At 36.1% G+C, this 18,049-nt stretch overlaps 1 long non-coding RNA gene across 1 annotated transcript; it reads left to right on the top strand.

Annotated features, from left to right (window-relative positions):
• Positions 1-6,410: 6,410 nt before the first annotated feature.
• LOC137734564 (uncharacterized) lies at positions 6,411-8,693 on the top strand. The gene is made up of 2 exons (XR_015964256.1): positions 6,411-7,839; positions 7,953-8,693. It is a non-coding gene; the product is annotated as an uncharacterized LOC137734564 (long non-coding RNA).
• The last annotated feature ends 9,356 nt before the right edge of the window (positions 8,694-18,049 follow it).

Here is an 18,049-nt window from a genome sequence, read left to right as displayed (position 1 = left end):
CGATTACGGGTAATGAGATGGATAAGCGAGAAATGTGGAGTAAAATTACGAAATCGTTCAACGATGTACATGGAAAAGATGCCAGATCTAGTCAAGATCTTCAAGGTCGTTGGAAAAAACTCAACGCATCCTTTACTTGTTGGAAAAACGCCCTCTCTCATGCTTCTGGTAATTTGCGTAGTGGGACAAGTTTAGCGGATGAGGTAACAATATTTTTATTTATTTATATGCATTCCACCCGATTTGATTATTTTAATTTATTTAATTTCTTATGTAATTTTTATGTAATATGCATTCCAAATACTTATGTAATTTTTATGTACTTTTTATATAATTTTTATGCATTCCACAATTCTTATTTAATTTCTTATGTAATTTTTATGTAATATGCATTCCAAATACTTATGTAATTTTTATGTAATTTTTATATAATTTTTATGCATTCCACAATTCTTATGTAATTTTTATGTAATTTTTATAGACACTACAAGCACAAGCATTCTACAATGCAAAGAACCATAACAAATCATTCAACAAATGGGAATGTTGGCAAATTGTCAAAGATTGCCCTAAATACCAAATTGTGGCAACTGGTCCAGAAGTTGTCATGCACGGTATGGGTCTACACAGTTCGCCAGAAGCAGACACAGCCGAACAAGAAGCCAACACATTTGAAGACACGGAAGGGATACCTGAACAAGTGCCAGATACCCAACCGACTCGTCAGTCCCTCAGGCCTCAAGGTAAAAAGGCATCAAAGAAAAAAGGTAGTTCTTCCAAAAATGACTACACTAAATATATGGAGGAACTTACTCGTCAAGGTGAAATGAACATGGCATGGGAAAAGGCTAGAGATGAGGAAAAAGCTGCTGCTGTGGCAGCAATTATTGCAGCTACTAAGGCTCGTGATGCGGCGTCTGAGAGACAAAGAGAAATAGTTAATCGAGAGAACGAGATGATTAGAGAAGCACTTCATCGAGAGAATGAGATGCTTAGAGAAGAAAGGATGGCTCAAACAGATCGTGACACTATGAACAAGTCTCTAGTAGGACTGTCTCCGAATTCAAAATATTTTTGGACATCAGAAAAAAGAGATGTCGTGCGAAGGAGGCGTGCAAGAGATGCCGAAACAAGTCAAGGGGGTTCCAGCTACAAAAATCCTAGCAACCAAGATCCTAGCACCACATATCCTAACTCCACAGACTTTGTATAATTTCGCATTTATTTGTACTACTTTACTTAATTTCTTATGTAATTTCTTATTTATTTTTAGAACTTTATTTAATTTCTTATGTAATTTCTTATTTATTTTTAGAACTTTATTTAATTTCTTATATAATTTCTTATTTATTTTTAGAACTTTATTTAATTTCTTATTTATTTTTAGAACTTTAAAACACCATTTAAACTTAAAACACCAAATAAAATTACATAAAACACCATTTAAACTTAAAATTACATAACCTCACCATTTAAACTTAAAACACCAAATAAAATTACATAACCTCACCATTTAAACTTAAAAAAAAAAGCAAACACACTAAATAAGATCACTTAAAAAACAATACACTTTATTCTTCAACCACAAGCCTTATTTTAATTATCTTCGCCTTCGTGCAATCTCCACTGATGGTCAATCAAGTCATTCTGGCGGGCTATGTGCCAGTATGGCTCTTGCAATGAAGTGTATCGTTGAACGATCAATTCATTGTAACGTCCATCCCGTTCCAACGGCTCGTGTTGCACGGGATCTTCGGTCCGGTCATGAGCATAGTAGATTTGTGTTCTTGAGTTGTTCATCGGATCCGGCTCGTATTCATCGACGGCATCATAATCATAGTCGTCTTCAACAATCATGTTGTGAAGAATAATACACGTCATCATGATGGATCGAAGAGCCTCGACATCAAACATTCTAGCTGCACTCCTGACAATGGCCCAACGAGCTTGCAGGATGCCAAAACAATGCTCGACATCCTTCCTACACCCTTCTTGACACTTTGCGAAGTGTTTATCTTTTTCACTCTGCGGGTGTGGCACTGTTTTGACAAATGTTGACCACCTTGGGTAAATACCATCTGCAAGGTAGTATGGTCCCTCGTATTTAGTACCATTAACCCAATATGTGCATCTCGGCCCACGCCCTTGTAGCAGTTCGTCAAACACTGGAGATTGGGCAAGGACATTTAGGTCATTCTGAGCTTCTGGAACACCAAAAAAAGCATGCCAAATCCATGTATCAAAAGAAGCCACCGCTTCCAAAATAATGCTTTTGGCTCATTTTCTGTCGCCATAAGCTCCTTGCCACGCACTTGGACAGTTTTTCCATGTCCAGTGCATGCAGTCGATGCTTCCAATCATGCCAGGGAAGCCTCGCATCTCACCCTTCCTCAGAAGCCTTCGCATGTCCCTTGGCGTGGGTTGCCGAAGGTACTCATTGGTGTAGAGGGCTTCAATTGCAGAGCAAAACCGCATCAGGGACTCCAGAACTTTTGTTTTTCCCATCCTTGCGATCTCATCCACTTGATCTGCAGATGCTCAATATGCAAGCATTCGCAAGGCAGCCGTAATTTTTTGCTCAGGAAGAAGACCTAGCACATGAAAAGCATCCTCTTTTTGCACAAAATATGGATCATGGTTGCAAACATCACTCATGATTTTAGCGAACAAACTTCGTTGCATTCTAAAACGACGTCTAAAAACATGATCAGGGTAAACGCTGTTGGGAATAAAATAATCTTCCAAGAGATCTTTACCTCGTCTTTCCCTTCTTCTATCGATGTTTGCCGCACGTCCGGATTTGGCTATCTAACCCATAGCTTGCATGATACGGCGGGAATGTGAGGCCCTCCGCCTTCTATGGTGATCATCATCATCCTCCTCCATTGCGAAGACCTCATCTCCACCTCCATCTTGGTCAAGATTGACCAATTCTTCCTGTTGTGCCAACAACCTTTTCTGCTGCTCTTGCAACTGTTTATACGCTCTCCTTGAAGAAGACATTGTAAGAACTCAATATTTGAAAACGATAAAGAAGAATTCTGAGCTAAAAAAAAGGATTGAGTTTAGTGTGAGGATGGATGTAGGGATGTAGGGTTTATATGGAAAAAAAAAAAGAAGATGAGGTTCTGGACAATGCCACGTGGCACTACGTGATTGGTTGAAAATCTTAGCGGAAATCTATTCAAAAAATAGTACGTTCGGATAATGACACGTGGCGTGACGAGATTGGTTAAAAATCTTATCGAAATCTTGCCTAAATTATTGTAAACAGGAAGTGACACGTGGGTTGTCGGGATTGGTTGAAAATCTTAGCGGAAATCTATTCAAAAAATAGTACGTTCGGATAATGACACGTGGCGTGACAAGATTGGTTAAAAATCCTATCCGAAATTAAAACTATTTTTTTTTTATTATTTTATAAAAAAATTATTTAATATTTTAAATGGACTGGGTGCCAGCGCATTTTGTAGGGGTGGAGATCGTTTGTGCCAGCGCATTTTTAGACTAGGTGCCAGCACATTTTTTTTTGGGGTGGAGATGCTTTGGCCTATTACTGTTCATTGAGTCTGTTACTGTTCAATTAAGTGGATAAATGGGCTGGGTGCTGGCACAAAGTGGATAGGGGTGGAGTTGCTCTGAGTGATGGTCATGCTGGGCAAGGAATCTCATCAACGTCCATCGAGCCCCTCGGGAAAGGTAACTTTTACGGGGAAGAACTTCTCGATTGGGCATCAAACTGTTTCACCGAAGTTTCAGTCTTCGGCTGTTAGAAAAATTGAGTAGAAATTTCATTGTTTTACATTAATCATTTTCAAAAGGTTTCCTTATTTTATAAGATTTTGTCCCTTATATAGTGATTGTAGTGATGGATCATGAAGAATAAAATTGGGCTAAATCTTAGGATTGGATTTTGAGGTGTATTAATTAATTGATAATTAATTTCAAACGATGGGCCTTGGGCTTTGGGCTATGAAAATTAAATTCTTTAATTAATTAAATTAATTTTTATATGAACAAACTCATATTTTCATATGAAGTTTGAGAGCTTATGAAAATATCTGAGAAACATATGGAGCAACACACCCTTTGTGTTGAACAGACGCCTCCCAAAAACATGTTTGTTGTGAACAAACATACACTCATTATAAATACATGCATCTGAATATCATTCAATTCACTGAAAATCATCAATCCTATATACCAAGCATACTAAGAGTACCACAAAGAAATTCGCCATAAGTCTAGTTTTCCGGTGCTGGAATTCTAATTTAGATCGTTGAATCCTGGTGAAGCAGAAGTTCGTAGAACTACAAGCACTGAGTATAGACGAAATTTTTGTTTGAAGTACATTGCGGTACGCAAGCCTCGATCTTCTGTTTATCTACTTAATATTATTTCATTTTGTTTATTCTTTGTAATATATTTATTCGCATTTATTATTAACATATATAAGTTTATCACAGATTGTTTATATATACCCAAGCAAACACGTTAAAACTCGGACAAAAGTAAAAGCATTCGTGCTCGTCCCAGGACTTGGAAACTGTAGTCTCCAGATGCAAACCATATTGGGAATGTAACAATCCTGAAGAGGTAGCACTTGCTACCATCCGTCGTTTCCGTACCAAGGCACAGCGACGCCTGCCCCTCTCCCCGGCTGGAATAGCGGATGTCAATGGTGAGAGCTTGCCATCGACAGCAGGCAATTAGTATATTCAGAAACGTCAAAGTCGAGACGCTCAAATTACGGCCAAGAGTTCAATACACAATTCTAGCTGAGTACATATTGTATAGCTCTGGCCGCGAATCAATATTGTTGATATTTAGCCAGGGTAGCGTTTCTATGTTTATTTATTCGATCATGTGCAATCTAAACCTTATATATATAGAGTGCTTGATGTTAGATATGTTCTGGGAAGCAAACAATAACAAGACATTAGCACAAGTGGTTTAAGTAATTCAGTCAACTGCAAGTGTTTTAGTGATGGATTTTAAATAAAAATAACATCTCATACAAGCTCAACAATCCAATAATATTGGGCATTTTTCGGATCCACATCTCGTTGGAATTGTTTCGACATGTTAATAAATCTAAGAGTTGTTGCTTCTGTGGTTATGACTAGTGAAATTAACTTATACCATTGCTTCTGCCATTTTGTTCTTACCTTATACAACCAAGTACCAACATCAACTCTATCCCACAAAGTCAGGGATAGATTAGAAGCTGAATATATGATTTGATTATAATTGATAGGAGTTGGCTTTTTACATAATATTTACTTGATTGTAATCCCTGATTATAGGAGCATAGTTGTATATGTATTCCAACCCAATGAATGAAATCCTCATTCCTGGCAAGTATCTTGTTCAGTCATTCTTTACGTCAATCAGTTAGAAGATAGAGTTATCTCAAATAACAAATTTACAAAATTGAATACATGTGATAATAGTGGAAAAATAAGATTAATCCAAAGTGTTTATCAGTTGAAGAGTTGTAGAAGAATGCAAACCGTTCCTCAGCATATTCCAAAAATGTTTGGCAGTAGAGTTGGGCGGGAATGATTTCGAAAGTCTCTGGCTTATCAAGATTCCCTCTTCTTTTACATTTCATGGCGAAATACAAGGTGCCATGGATCTTAAAGTGGGGATATGAAGTCAGTAACAGGTGGCTCATATTACCTGTTAATTTTAACGGGTTAAGTTTCGGTTGGATTATATTACCTGTTCATTTTAACGAGTTTGACATGTCACGATCCGTTAAGATATCGAGTATATTATGAACACAACAAGCACAATACGATCGCCAGGTCTAAGGCAGACAACTAGGTAGGCCTAGATGCCTTTTCTTCATTTTTAAACACTTAGAGATTAATTGTGATGATAGTGCAGAGGTTTTATGTTCGATTCTCGCCAAATGTGAAATTGAACTACATTATTGTGAGGCTAAGCCCACCCCTGCTTCCTTAGTATAGATAATATCGTTTTTTTTTTCCAAAAAAATAAAAAGAAAAAAGAAAGGAAGGAAAGACCAAGAAGCCACCTTTCGATTATTCTTTTAAGAATACCTAGTCAAGCAGAGCAACTTGCAAGAAAAATTTGAGTCTAATTCGGAAAGAAAACAACGCACAAGATTAAATAGAGTAGTGAAAAATTACAAAAATATGTGATTATCATTTAGCTCAAGAATCTTGTCCGTTAGCTCAAGAAACTTGTTGTTCAAGTGATTAAAAATATTTATCTTATCCCCAAACTCGAGACTCCGTGTTCGAATTCTCTTCCCCAATTCTTCCATCATTTGGTGTGTGGAAATCTAGTCACCTAGCAAGGTTTGGGCCATTAAGTCATTTTGTACATATAGGCCCATTTAACGGGCCCTAGAGTCACAGATTGTTACCTTTTTTTACAAAGGGACAACGACAGCCCCAACCCAGAAAAGAAAAAAGAACACACGCAGAGCTGGATGAGATGAAGCGGGAAGACGAAAGCAAACAGTGCTCGTCGTCCTCCAGTCGAAGCAGAGGCTCAAAAATCAACAAAAATGGCGGTCGTTCTTGGAAACGTAGGTTCTAGTCCTCGTTCGATCATGCAGCGGACTTACTATGTCTGCCGCCGTGTGTGCCGCTCATCGAGGGAACCACGAAACCAACGCCAACACTGAAATCCCCGACATTGACGCGAGGTCTGACTTTTAATTGTTATGAACGGAATATTAATCAAACTAATTTTCCTGCAACTTTCATTTTCACACCAACAATAAATTAGTTGTTTGCGTGTTCTGATTAGTGATTAATTACCATATGTTAACGACTTGGACTTGGATCAATTATTATATGTTCACGACTTGGACTTGGATTAATTATCATATGTTAACGAGTTGGATTATCATATGCTCGTATATGTTCTTGGTGGAGATATGTGAATCCAAACAGGTGTAGAGAGTGTCTTCATCAAATGCCAGTTCAATCCGATTCCCGACTCGGTCATGTTTAATTTGTAAGATTTGCATAATTTGGTTTAGTAAGACAACAAACATATTACACAAAGACTTGGGACTTGGTAGAGAAGAAAATTAACAACCTTGGTCAATGCTACTACCTACCATTATGATAAAGGAACTTAAACAGCTCGTAGCTCGTCTAAACGAAACACTAATTCTATATTAACAAGTAGAACTTTGATTTGTATTCGAAAAGGGATTTTCTGGATTATAACATCATCATTCGCATGAAACATCTAGCTATTTGCTTCGGTTTTTGCCACTCGAATGCACTCTCTCTACTTGATCTACCTTGTAAACTGAAAGCCTCCTAAAATTAGCCATTCAGGTATCTCTCTCTCTCTCTCTCTCTCTAGTTGGCTTGCTACTGTTTATATTCACATTGGAAATGTGCAGGTTGGTATATTGAATCTCTCTATACATTAACTTTCAACAATTTTTCCATGTTTGGGAGTTGGGACTGCGGAGACTGTTCTGATTATATTACGTAATTGTTTGATTTGTGGCGAGTCAGACTTTTATGCATATGGAAGCTACAAAAATAGAAGAGATGAGACAAAGAGCTATAACAATAGAGGAAGTTTTAAGAGACAAGGGGATGAGAAAAAAAAAAGTTGCAAAATGAGATGATAAGGCAGAAGATTCGGATGAAGAAGCTAGATGTATGCAAGTGGATACATGAAAATAATTTCCCAGATGATATCCAGAACGAAATCATGAATAGCCTAGTGCAAGCATTGAAAAAAGACAAAGATGATGTCCACAATCCATTCCTTATTCTTCCCTGGCATACCAGAAGATCTGTAAAACGCTATCTTTTGATGGATACACTTACAACGGTATGTTCTTCAAAACTCAATCTCTCACCTTCTATTAATTGCATCCATTTTCACTGCAATATTGTTCTGATGATATATGTTTCTACGTGCACGCACATGTGTTATTATTATAGATGAATATGCTTAAAGACGGATGAAAAGGTGTTGACGTTCATATGCGACTATCTAAAGCCAGTGATATACAGTGAGAACAATTTCGTTTTGTCGAAGGGATGATCCACTCGATTGCATGCTGTTCATTATCAAAGGGGCAATGTGAAACTATGCGTCGTCAAGTGATAGTCATGGTGGGCAAAGAATCTCATCAATGGCCATCAAGCCCCTTGGGAAAGGTCACTTTTACAAGGAAGAACTTGTCGATTGGGCAAACTGTTTCACCGAATTTCTAGTCTCCAGCAAACATGTCAAAACGGACAAAAGTAGAAGCATTTGTGCTCATGTCCCAGGACTTGGAAACTGTAGTCTCCAGATGCAAAACATATTGAGAATTGTGCAATGTAACAGTCCTGAAGAGGTGGCACTTGCTACCATCCGTCGTGTGTATACCAATGCGCTCGCCTTGTCCCCGGCTAGAATAGCGGATGTCAATGGTGAGAGCTTGCCATTGACAGTAGGCAATTAGTATCTTGAGAGAGGTCAAAGTGGAGACGCTCAAATTATGGCCAAGAGTTCCATACACAACTCTAGCTGGGTACATTTTGTGTAGCTCTGGCCTGGAAACAATATTGTTGATATTTAGCCAGGGTAGGGTTTCTCTGTTTTTGTATTGATCATGTGTAATCTAAACCTTATATACATAGTGCTTGATGTTAGATATGTTTTGAAAATCAAACAAGAAGAAGACATTAGCACAAGTGGTTTAAGTAATTAAGTCAACTACAAGTGTTCAAAATCAAGCCTTTACAACATTACTTTCTCAATGCACAAGATTGCCAATCCATTTAACCTTTCATGTGTAATAGTCGACCAAAAGTAATTTTTAAACAACTGAGACAACTAGTGGCAAACCACGGTTTTTTCCGAGGGCCGATAAGACTCACACACGCATTTCTCACAAGTCTGGCTTTCACACAAGCAGTGGGTTTCGAACCCGATACTTCCAGTTTGTAGTTTTAAGTTGGGAATTTATTTGAAGGGAGGATGAAAAGGAGAGAATGGAAAGGAAGAAAAAGAGGGGAATGTTGTTTGCACAGCAACGGCCGTATTACTGTTCAAGAGGTGAGGTTTGACTAACTCGAATTGTAATTCACTTTAGTCTTTAGTTTGACTTAAACATTTTGCAGTGAGAGAATAAATGGCTTTGTGCATGATCAAATCAACTCAGTTAAGCATGAGTGAGTGTACGTGTTGTATGTATCAAGCTTTACATCAATCAATCAGTTACAAGATACACTTATCTCAAATGACAAATTTACAAAATTAAATATATGTGATAATAGTGGAAAATAAGATTAATCCAAAGAGTTTATCTGTTGAAGAGTTGCACAAGAATGCAAACTGTTCCTCAGCATATTCCAACCGTTTGGCAGCAGAGTTGGGCGGGAATGATTTTCTTAAGTCTCTGGCATATCAAGATTCCCTCCTCTTTTACATGAAATGGCCAAATACAAGGTGCCATGGATCTTAAAGTGAGAATATGAAGTCAATAACGGGTCGTGTTATATTATCTGTTAATTTTAACGGGTAGAATTCGGCTTGGGTTATATTTTTTGTTCATTTTAACGAGTTTGACACGACATGATCCTTTAAGTTATCTGATATGTTACGAAAACAACACGAACAAGATAAACACAACACGATTACCATGTCTAAATCAAGTCTAGGTGCTCTTTACTTTTTTAAAAATACTTAAAGATTAATCATAACGATGACCAAACACTTAAGCAAGGTTTAAACTGCTCTAAACAGGAACTTTTAGAGCACGAGTGCAACAAATTTTGAGACTCATTGTTTGATTGCCCAATTGAGGGAAAAGCCAAGCAATTTTCTCCACGAGGGACAAAAACATCAAATTAACATCAGACAAAATATTGGCTTATACCATTATACGCTCGTTTGGATCAAACGAGCAATTTTCTACGTTATATATAGCAATATAATAAGAATATTCTTGGGTACTGATTGTTCAGTGCCCAACATTTACTGACCTACTAATATACCAATAAAATGAAGACACATGTCCATTTTCAAGTCCCTTACCATACAACAAACATACCTTGTTTAGTCATTCTGCAAACGAAACATTTTTCTTCAAATAATGTTATTCATACCATATTTTTATATAATTTTAGATGATATCTGATGTGAACAGTTATATTATTTGAAAAATTTGCAAAACTCAAGAAAAAAAAGGAGAAAGACTTATCGTATATTACAATCATTATTTAATTAATTAATTTTTCTTAATTATTAGTTTATTAAATAATAAATTAAATTTAAAAATCTGATTATTTCAAATGATGTGACTTTCCATATCAAATGCTACTTAAGATGCTACGAAAATGTGGTACAAAAATATGGTAAGAATATCATTACTCCTCTTGTTCTTCTCCATAGTGGTTACAATAGGTGCGTGAGGAGGAACCTCAAGGAAGAGCATGGATCTCCTTTTTATAAAAATAAATGGTATGAGTTCAGTTAGATGGGCGATAGCTTTTTTGAAACAATTTGCAATGCTTTTTGCTGGAGCGAATTCTGGGGAGGGAGAAGGAGAAGAAGGATGTCTGGTTTGCAGGAATAGGAGTGTTTGGTTGTGTGATTCGAGACTTGAAATTGGACAGGTGTCTTTGTTTTATTGGAGGTCAATAAATTTTGGGTACTGAACATTTAGTACCCAAGTATTATCCATATAATCTTTACTAATTTATAAAATACTCATTGTCAATCAAAATCTTATGAAATTATCAATTTAACCTTCTAATTAAAACATAACATGAATAAGAAATATGGGGCAGAAATGTAATTTCACACAACTAAATTTTGTTGTTTTTTTAAAGCCTCACCTACATGTAATCCTAACATATTTCTAATAAAAAATAAAAAAAAAATTTCTCACTCCCACATCCTCTATCACTCTCTTCTTCTCTCATTCTATTTCAAAAACTAAAATACAAAATTTTCTTACACACTTTATGTGTGCCCATATGCTAGTAACTATTTAAGTCAAGTCATCAATTGTTTCCAAAAAAATAAAAGTTGAGTCGTTAACCAATACTTTATCCACCAAATCAAGTCGTCAATGATGAAATTAATCAAAACATAAAAATGAAAACATAAGGGTAATGATATCTACATATCCTTATTGATTTTCTTTAATTCATTTGATCCGATAATTGAGAATTATAAAAATTTGCGAGAAATAAGAACATCTTCAACCGAAGACTGGCCAAAGAACTCGTTCTGGCCCTCCAAGATATTAGACCATCTCCAACCAAAGGGTCCAAAGGGCCAAAAGCTAGCCAAAAAATCGTCTCCAACCAAGGGCTAATCCAAAGGGTTCGTGGAATCTGAGAGGGCCCCACAGAATCTGAAAGGGCTGGAGGGCTGGCTGCATGCCCGAGGCTGGCCAAAAAAATCAACGGCTAGCTGACGTCAGCTAACCGTTGCATTTGATTTTTTTTTTTTTTTTACAGTTTTATTATTATTTTTTATTTACAAAATGTTTCCTATAACTTCTATTCCACAAAATTTGTTTCATATTTTTTTTAAATTATATTTTTTTTCTTATAATTTCCTAAGCCATTATACAACATTAAATTAAATTAAGTAAAATGAAACAACATTAAACAATATGAAACAATATTAAATAACATTAACCAACATACAAATTATACAATATAAAAAAACATTTAACAACATGAAACTTAAACAATATTTTTAAGAACATTTAACAACATAAAACTTAAACGCCTACTCCATGCTTCTTTTGGCCCAAAGATGTGCAACAATATCCTGTTGTAGGTACCAATGGCTAGCTGACGTCATGCTGATGTCAAATCCAACGACTAGCTGACGTCAGCATGATGTCAGCTACCAATGGCTAGCTGACATCACTTAGTCGTTGGAGTTGAATTTAAGTTGTAGTTTTTAAATAATAAATTATGTTTGGCCCTTTGGCCATCGGTTGGAGAAGGTTTTTTGTGACAGAGCTAAAACGAGCCCTATGACCCTTTGACCCTCAGTTGCAGACGGGACGGAATGGGACGGGACAGGACGAGACGGAATAGTGGTTCCATGTGATATTTGGTATGTGCAGGATAGAACGAGAGAGTTGTTTCGTTTTGCGTTTGGTAAGCACATGACGGAATGGATCCAAAACATTAAAATGACTAACTTACCCCTGTTCCGTTTGTTGTTTGGTACAATGTTTAGGATGGGACGAAACTTTTTTTTTTTTTCTTTTTCTTCTTCTTGCTGCTGCTTATTTAGGATATATTTTGTACACTATACTTGGATGAGTTCATATTTCGTATCGTGTACAACAGAAAACAAGCTACATGTATTTGTACTTTGTTATTCATATAATTAATTTAGTGGGATAATACGTCAATTAATTTTATGTGATTTAAAAAATAATAATTGGGTGAGAGCATGCCATTGGCTTGGCACATGGTAGTGTAGCCACAATATGTATATGGTTATGTATATGTGATGAATTACATATGAAGAGGTTGGCATGGTAGAACAACCGTTGATGCAATGGCTATGTTGAAATCGTTGACACAATCTGCTTTCATCTCTTCGTCATCACATTGAAATGCAAATTGTGTCAAACAATATGTATATTATAAGTTGAGCTGTGAGACAATTGAATGTCTATGGCATTGGTTGTCATGCAAGGATGAAAACTATATAAGTTTAATGATATTATCTTGCTAAAGCAATAAACATGAAATATTCAGAACTTAAACATGAAATCCCAAATTAAACATTCGTCCTGACTTCAGAAAAATAAAATAAAATAAAATAAAAGATAATGTCTTACTAAACCCCAGAAGTTGATGTAGTTCATATCATACTAAACCCCCTAATGCTCAAATGCCATCCATATAGATTTCAATGAAATCTGCCTCATGAGAGTCATCCAGGGTACACCAAATACTCATCATATCAGTATCTTTCACTAATTTCATTGAAATTCTCAGCACCTGATCATATGGGAGACCCATGGCCTAAAGCTGAAAAGGTAACCTGGCTTTCGTTTCTCTCAAAGTAAAACTTTCACCTAAATTCTTCATTTCAGTAACTGCTTTATCCCAACCTTCACGGATAACAACTAAAATATTTGCATCAGCATCATTTTTATTCCTCATCCTCTTCCTAATAGGTTAAGATGCACTGGATGTACCAATAGAAGGAGATGAGGTAGGTGAAGTCGGAGGCATCTCGAATGTCTCATCGCCATCCTCAATTTCCAATCCCATGTTTTCGATTGCATCTGCTGCTGATTCAACCATACTACCTGTGGCTCGATATCTCCCAAACACCGTACACAAGCGTGGATACAATGGAAATGGCTTATTTGGTTTGTAAGATGCATTAGGATATTTCTACAATAAGAACTCAAAGAAATCAAAGTTATGACTTTTAAAGCAACTAATTGAAAAAGAATACGAAACAAAATGTACCTTCACCCACAGCTGAAGTACATTGTCACTATCCACAACAACACATTTTTTTTGGTCATCCCAACCAAATCCAGAGGTATTCATCATGTCATATGTAGAGGAATACTTTTCTTTTAGATGTTTCAGCTTATTTTGTATATGCTTTGGCTTTATATTAATGCCCGGAATCATCTCCCTCATCTTGGTGGCAACCATTACAAATATACCAGCCTTAAAACTGCCGGTCTCACACCTAACACCATCAACTACCATCTCCTCGAGGATGGTAAGCAGTACATCCTCGTCTTGATCATTCCAATTATGTGAGGTGGCCATATAATCTATCAAAGAAGCCATAATATTACATATGTAAAACAAAGAAACATATTATTAGTGGAGCAAACATGATGCAATTAAGTTAATATTTGCCTACAGCTTTTTACAAAGCTAAATTATTTCATAGTGGAAAAGGTAATCCAGTGAACAATATATATGTTTTTTTTCACTGTTGTTTTGGGCAGTATTGCAACTCTTTGGTTTTCATATGCAGCATCAGTATTAGCTAGTAAGACAACTTACGGCAAGTAAGAAGGGACTAAAACGAAGAAATGAAAAGGCCATTGTAACCAGTGTTTTTTTTGTCTTTTATATTCATATGCTTGATTCTACAATATGAAGAAATGAAAAGGCCCTTGAATAAGTTTGCTGCAAGTTATTTTGCTAAATGTTTATTCTCTGTCTTTTACTTTATTGTTAGTATTTTCTTCTTACTGATAATTTGAGTTATAAAAAACAAACATCTTAATAGTCTTCAAACAATAAAAAACAATCATCTCAATAAAATGTTATCAAACAATAAAAGACAATTACAACAACTACCATGTCAACCAATTTTCAAGCCCTCCTTCCTCTCCACTCATCATATATTTCTCTTGCATAATCATCCCTCCATTGAGTCCATGTCTGACTTGACTCAACGGTTTCAATGTAGGCTAATACTTCTGGTAAATATTCCCCTATAGGCAATTCATCAAATGCAAGCCTTGCATTTTCCTCAGGATCAACCACTATATACATTCTGATAAAATTATGAAGTAAACTACATGTGGTGATCATTCGTCCCTGAATGTTGATTGGACAGTAGGAAGGACTTCGCAAGATAGCCCAACGCCTTTTGAGGAGGCCAAAACATCTCTTAATGACATTCATAGCACGTGAGTGTTTCGTATTAAAATATTCTTCATGATTCCTAGGTGCACGTGAATTGTCTTCCCACTCTTGCAAATGGTATCTAGTGCCTTTATACGGTGCCAGAAAACCCTTACCATTCGAATATCCGGAATCAACCAAATAGTATGTACCTATATTAGTTGATAATAAATTTTAGTTGTTGGCAAACAAAGGTAAGGAAGAATACTAGGTACTTGTCTATCTTACCGGTTGGGACCTTGAGGCCATTAGCTCTAGTAACAGCATCACCAAGAACTCTCGAATCAGTAGCTGATCCCTTCCAATCGGATAACACATATACGAATTTGAGGTCATGTGTGCATACACCTAACACATTAGTTGCTATATGACCCTTCCTTGTTCTATATCTTGGTCTATTGACCTCAGGCACAGTGACCTCTATGTATGTTCCATTTAGCGCTCCTAAGCAACCCTAGACAAAAGAAAAACTTATATTAATTACCAACTACAAATAATTTTGTTATTAATGATTTTACTATGATGCTTACCTTAAAGCATTTCCATCTCGATTCCATGCAATCCTCTAGGATAGCGGTTGGTTTTGCAAACAACACGTCTTGCAAATTGAGCAACGCACACAATACTCTATGGATATACCGACTAATAGTTTCACCAGACCTAATGAATCTAACTTGCATTGACCTGTTTTTATTGTGGTGGGCTAATATGTTAACAGGAGTAGCTACGAGCCCTATGGCTTTTTGGCCATTGGTTGGAGACGGAGGCAAATATGACCATGTACTGTTCATTAAAATATTAATTTCTTGGAGGGTTGGAGATGACCTTAATGTTTTAATGAACAGTACATGGTCATATTTGCCTCCATCTCCAATCGAGGGCCAAAGAGCCGTATGGCTCGTTTTAGCCTTGTGACAAAAAACCGTCTCCAACCGAGGGCTAAAGGGCCAAACATAATTTATTATTTAAATTTAAAAACTACAACAATTTAAATTTAAAAGGGGTGAAAATTATGTGAAAAATAATGTAGGAATAACTTAGGTATTTATAGGAAAAAAAAAGGGAATTAAAAAATATATATATATATATATATAAATTTGGCCCAACAAATTAAAATAAAAAAGAGGACAATATTGTCGGATATATCCGACAGAAAATGTATTAATAATGAAAAATCCATCCCGGCCTGGGGCTGGCTGGATTGGGCCAGCCGATTGGCCCTTTTTTGTCCCGTGGGGCCTATGAGCCATTTGGCCTAACTCTCAGTTAGAGACGATTTTTGGCCCTCTAACCCATTGGACTCTTCGGTTGGAGATGACCTAAAAATAAGTATGTAAATAGCACCACCCAAAAAATTATTGAAATTCCGAGATCCCCTTTGGTTTAATATTATGTCTGCGATTGTGAAAAATGCCTTGCACTTTGACGTTATGTGTACTGGTTGTCCTAAAGGTTCTGTTATTTAAGCTTTCATTTTCTAAAAAAAACAAAAAACCTTCTTGGTATGAAGGAATTATCCATGGCTCCGTTGGATAATGATTTAACGGAGTTAGGTCCTCTTCCGTGGACAGGTTAGTGAGAAGAGGGAGGGAAAATAACAGGAAGGAAACCATGGCACTAAATTCTAAGTGGACAATCATGGGCAGTGGTGAAGGGGTGATAAAAATTTAACCAAGTAAATTTGGAATTATTAATATTATGTGGCAGATTGAGGGCCATCAGATGAATTTCAAAGGCTATGATTAAACGCCTTGTATAATGTTGTGTTTTTTTTTGGGGGGGGGGGGGGGGGGGGGGGGGGGGGATATTGTGATTAAAAGCCTTGTATAGTGTTTTTTTTTTAATTTTATTTATTTATTTTTTTAACAAACGATAGTAACTATACCAAGAGCAGTTTCAGCGTTGATAACTCTCATGGCCTATAGGCAACTCAATCCTCTTAGTGAAGAGTAATTGTGTAAGTGCATCTCTACCTCTAAAGTAAATAACCCAGACAATATTAAAATATTATTTTTTTTGTTATAAATAATATAAAAAGATAATTTTATTTATAATTTCGGATCATAAAAAAAAATTAGTTGAAAGTATTTGAAAATATTGAAATATGATGTAAGGTGTAAGAACATAGTTAGATATTTATTGGATTTATTGCCTCGGTATTTTTTGTATTTTTAATTAATTTTGAATAATTTTTTTTTTGTATTTTTAATTATTTTTTGTTTTAACCTTTTAATAGTGGTTGACGTCATCATGACGTTAGCATTGCGTCATTTGGCAGAGTTGCTCTTCGAGGTGGGGAGTCGGGAGTGGCCTAAGCCTCACAATGGATTAGCAATAATGTGTTCAAATTCTCCTTTGATGAGAATCTAACCTAAGACCTCTCACTTACAAGTGAAAATAATTAGCATTAGACTGTAACACTAAGTGGCAAGCTTTGTATAGTTTTGAAGAAAAAAAACATGCGAAAAGAATCCAAATTCATAAATAATTAGGTTAGTGGGTCCCACACATGTGTCACACACCGATATTAGTTGGGTGCATTTTTACTCATCACTTTCAAGTCGTTGTAATGCTTACTACCTACTTATTATCATTGGACGAGTTTAAATTTTAATATTTATGTCTATCTTTTACACATACTCGAGATTTAAATTAATCCACCAATAATAAAAAAGGGTAGTGTACATAACCATCATTTAAGGATGGACCAAAAATATTCCTATGACCTAGCTAGTAGATACTCCAACTCTTTTTTTTTTGGTCCGAAGGGAGAATGTATTAAAAAGGGCAAAACCCTGTCGAGAACAACAAAGGAGGCACAACCCAGGAAAAGGCTATAAACCAAGCAAGGAAACAGACCAAACTGTTAAAAACGTTGTTGGTCCGACAGAGATTTATAACAAGACATAAAGCGCAACTTCTGTCCAAATCCTACACATCCCACTAACCCAGAAAAGCACGAAAAGATATCTAGCTATTCCAACGTGATCAACACCTTTGCTTCATTTTCCACGTTAGAGGGTTACACTGAGCCCCTCAAATAATTCACGTTTTTCACGTTGGCGGGTTAACTTGAACCTCTTAATAATTAACAAATAGAACCTCGATCCTTTTCAGACTCAAAAAAATTGAGCATAAGGATCAAATGATCAGGGCTATTGAAATTGATCAAACGGTTAAAATTATTAAAACTTTTAGAGGGTCCCCTGTTTGTAGCTGTTGGATCAAATTTCAAAGGCACATATCATTTGTTCCTTAGATTTAGTTTTTTTGGATCCGGAGAGGATTTGAGTTCTAACAAATAAACCTTCATGCTTTCATAGTGCATCTACACTATTTGGCTCCAAGAAGTGATAAAAATTAGAAAATATATTCTAAAATTTCTTTGAATATAG

Source organism: Pyrus communis, chromosome 7 (assembly GCF_041283825.1).
Source record: "Pyrus communis isolate YQ-2024b chromosome 7, ASM4128382v1, whole genome shotgun sequence".
NCBI classification, from domain to species: Eukaryota; Viridiplantae; Streptophyta; class Magnoliopsida; order Rosales; family Rosaceae; genus Pyrus; species Pyrus communis.
The sequence above is the reverse complement of the archived record's forward strand: the minus strand, read 5'-3'. Positions and strand labels throughout refer to the sequence as shown.